At 44.3% G+C, this 3,619-nt stretch overlaps 1 pseudogene; it reads left to right on the forward strand.

Moving 5' to 3' along the window:
* The first annotated feature begins 292 nt into the window (after nucleotides 1–292).
* Nucleotides 293–1,547, forward strand: LOC100429117 (alpha-endosulfine pseudogene; annotated as a pseudogene).
* Nucleotides 1,548–3,619: the final 2,072 nt, after the last annotated feature.

A 3,619-nucleotide genomic window follows, 5' to 3' on the forward strand; every position in this document is an offset into this window, starting at 1 on the left:
TGCCCAGGGCTGCTGCTACCACTGTAAGCAACCTCCCTTCCTCTAGCAGCAAGGCCACTGCTCACGTCTTCAGGGGGCCTGGGTACTGGCATGAATGAGCATGTCATCCAGGTGCCCAGGGATCAATCTGCCCTACTTGTGGCCTTCAGTACCTGCACACATTACTGGGGGTCCTGAGGACAGTTCCACTCCATCACCACTGCTGTCTGTGCATGCTGCCTTGGGTCCTGGGAGTAGGCCTGCCCTGCCTGCTGCCACCAGTGCACACGTGCACTGTCTAGGGACATAAGAAATGAGGCCACTCCGCCCACACTACCAGCACCCGCATGAACCTCCCTGGGGCCTGGTGACCAGCTCAGCCAGCCTACCACCACCACTGCTGGCACCTGTGCATGCCACTCAGGTTGGCCTGCTGCCACAATTACCACCACCAATGCCATGCATGCCATCCAGGAACAAAAGGCCCACCTGGCCCACCACTGCCAGCACCCAAGCAAGCTACTTGGACGCCCAAGGACTGGTCTGCCTAGGCCCACCATTGCTGGCACACACACTACTTAGGGACCTGAAGACCTGCACACCCAGCTAGCTGCTGCCACCACTGATATCCAAGGACTGGCCCTCCTGTCATCCCTGTCCTGTGCAAAACCTCACCATAGACTGCTAACAACTGCAACCTAAGCCACTGAGGAACTCACATACACTGATTATAGCAGAAAAAATTATACAGACACTATACTACTGCAGCCACTCAGAATCAAAGCCAAGTCATCCTACCCAACCAATGCTTTAGATACATCTATAGAAAAAAGTCTTTCTGTACAAAAGCCAATCCATAAAATTCAAAGGAGTAAGTTATACCAAATGCACAGATATCAACATAAGGACACAAGAAATATATAAAAGCAAGGAAACATGATGCCTCAAATGGAAAACAACACTTCTCCAGTAAAAGATCCCAAAGAAAAGAATATGTATGAAATGCCTGGAAAATTATTCAAAATAATTTATTAAAGAAACTAAGTGAGATGCAAGAGAATACAGATAAACAATACAAATAAATCAGAAAAACAATTTATGGCTATTTTGACTGAGCAACCTTAGTGACAGGAGCCAAAGCAGCAGCATAGGTTGTCCCCGTTTCCCTTCCCCTTTCCCTTGTCAGGTTGACTTTCTGGGCCCTCCTACACTCCACAGACTCAGTCCCACCACATCCCAGTAACAAGAAAGACAGAACCCTGTGGAGAAGACCAGCAAGGAGAAACGAAGATGCAGGATAAAGAAGATACTCTCTCTGAGAGAGTTGAGGAGCCACAGCTAAAGTCCAAATACCCAAGCCTAGGACAAGAGCCCAGAGGCTCCGACTTCCTCATGAAGAGATCACAGAAAGGGAAAGGCACTTTGTCTCAGGAGACTACAACATGGCCAAAGCCAAGATGAAGAATAAGCAGCTGCCAAGTGCAGAACCAAAAAAGAATCTGGTGACTAGTGACCACATTTTGCCCCAGAGAAAGTCCTTGGTTATCACCAGCAAGCTTACAGGGTAACCCAGGCTGCCCTCTCCTCCTACTCCTCACCCCACTGGATGTTTATGTATTATAGGCAGGGATGAAATGGGCACCTAGTCAGATCTCAGTTTCTAGGCAGAAATGATTGATTCTCCTAGTGGCTGCTGAGAAGGTAATGTAAGTTAAGGGGGGGCTCTGAGTCCATTTCTTTGGTTAAATTGAGACTCCTACATCCTCCCTATAGTACAGGTAGGGCCCAGAAATAGGAAAGACTAAGATTGGATAATGCTGCAAATGCTTTCTCTTTTGTGAGAAACTGGAGAGATGTGATTTCTCCTTTTGGAGGAGAATATCCCAAAATTGATTAAGCTGAGCCTTGGGAATAATATGGCAGGTTTTACATCCAAAAGCTAACCTGACGTAGCTGAGAAAGGTAGATTAAATGAGACACGTTTTTGTGCTTCTACGTGTTTTGTCCCTTATGCTGCTATTGCTTCATGTTTCCATTATGGCAGGTTTAGAAAATCCTTAAAAAGAAAGACAGACTTGCTTGCCTAAAACTACAATGCCCACTTAGTCCCCTTTACTTAGAATCTCTTGCAGTTTGCCCTGGCTCTTAAATAATTTAAAGATTGATGAATATTACTCACAGAAAATGGGTACTTTTTCTCTCACTCTCTTCCAGTATGTTGCTTTTGAAAGTATTGTGGGATAACGGGAAAAGCACTGGTTTAGGAGTCAAGGCATCTGGGTTCTAGTTCTACTTTGTCTTAGCAGAGCTCATGCATAACCTTTAAGTCATTTAGCCTCTCTGGATTTTGATTTCCTCATCACTAAAATATAGTTAAATATATACAAGATTGATTCTGATTCTAAAGCCCTATAACTTCCAGCAGAAAAACTCTGTATTGCTCATTGTAAAATTAAAAGTGAGGAAAGCAACAGGTGATGAAGTAATACTGTGGTGCTATGAAATACTGCAAAAGTATTACACAGGGAAACCATTTGAGGGCTATATGACGAGAGAGAAAGTTGAGATTTGGGAGTTACAAATTCAGGCAAGTGAACCTGAACCTCATGTAGGGCATGGTCTTGAGGGTCAAAAAAAAAAAAAAAAAAAGAAGAAGAAGAAGCAGCAGCTAGCCATGGAAGCTTCTTGCCTCTGATGCAGCCCACTTTTCCAGTCTACATTGGGGCCTTAGGTTCTTAAAAGCTGCTCTGGCAGCAGAACTGTGCACCTGGGAAGACATGCTCAATCACGTATGCATATGCAGTCAGATATAATATGACACCAGGTGTATTGTGGGGAAAGAGGAAGAAAAGGGATAAACTGAACTAGCCTTTGGGGCTTAGTACTACAGCGGAGCTGGATGAGGAGGTACTTAGGAGATGATTCACCTTGGAGGAAGCTGGGGAGAGTGTTTAGGGAGATGAGGAAGACTGAGAAATCTCTGCCTTCCCAGAACTCGGCAACCCAGCTCTTGTGTGATGTGGAGAAGCAGCAATGATGGTGATTCATGAACAGGAGGAGGAAAGGACTTGAAAGTGACCAGCATCTACAGTCTAGTTCACCAGCTTGGACTGAATCTTACTGAATACAACCTGCTAGTTGTAACAGAGAAGGCCAGGGTGAGAACTAACTATTCAAGAGAGCAAGATTCTGTAATCCTCCCTTGCCCTCTTATATCACAAATTCCAATATGCTAAACATTTGGCCCAATGAGAATGACTGATGAACTTACTGATGTGCATATAGGAGGATAAGGTATGTATGTACTTCTCTTCTGACTGGCCATTCAGTTGTCAGGCTGTCATTCAGATTGGACAGGAGAAAGTTGGTGAGGAAGGAATGAAGAGAGCAGTATCCCTGGAGTCTCTGGCCCCTAGACTCCTTGGCTGTTACTTGTATATAATTTCTGTGTTTCTGGCTCCATTTCCTCATGCTATCACCCTTAATTTAAAGTCCATATGGGAAGGGGAAAATGTTGAACATCATTGTATAGTTTCTTCAATGGTCCTAGCAATGTTACACATAGATATGTCATATTATTACGTATATAAACTTTAAAAAGTCATGATCTAGATGAGAAATTCAAAAAAAGTTATAAAAA

Source organism: Macaca mulatta, chromosome 12, assembly GCF_049350105.2.
Source record: "Macaca mulatta isolate MMU2019108-1 chromosome 12, T2T-MMU8v2.0, whole genome shotgun sequence".
Taxonomy (NCBI): Eukaryota; Metazoa; Chordata; class Mammalia; order Primates; family Cercopithecidae; genus Macaca; species Macaca mulatta.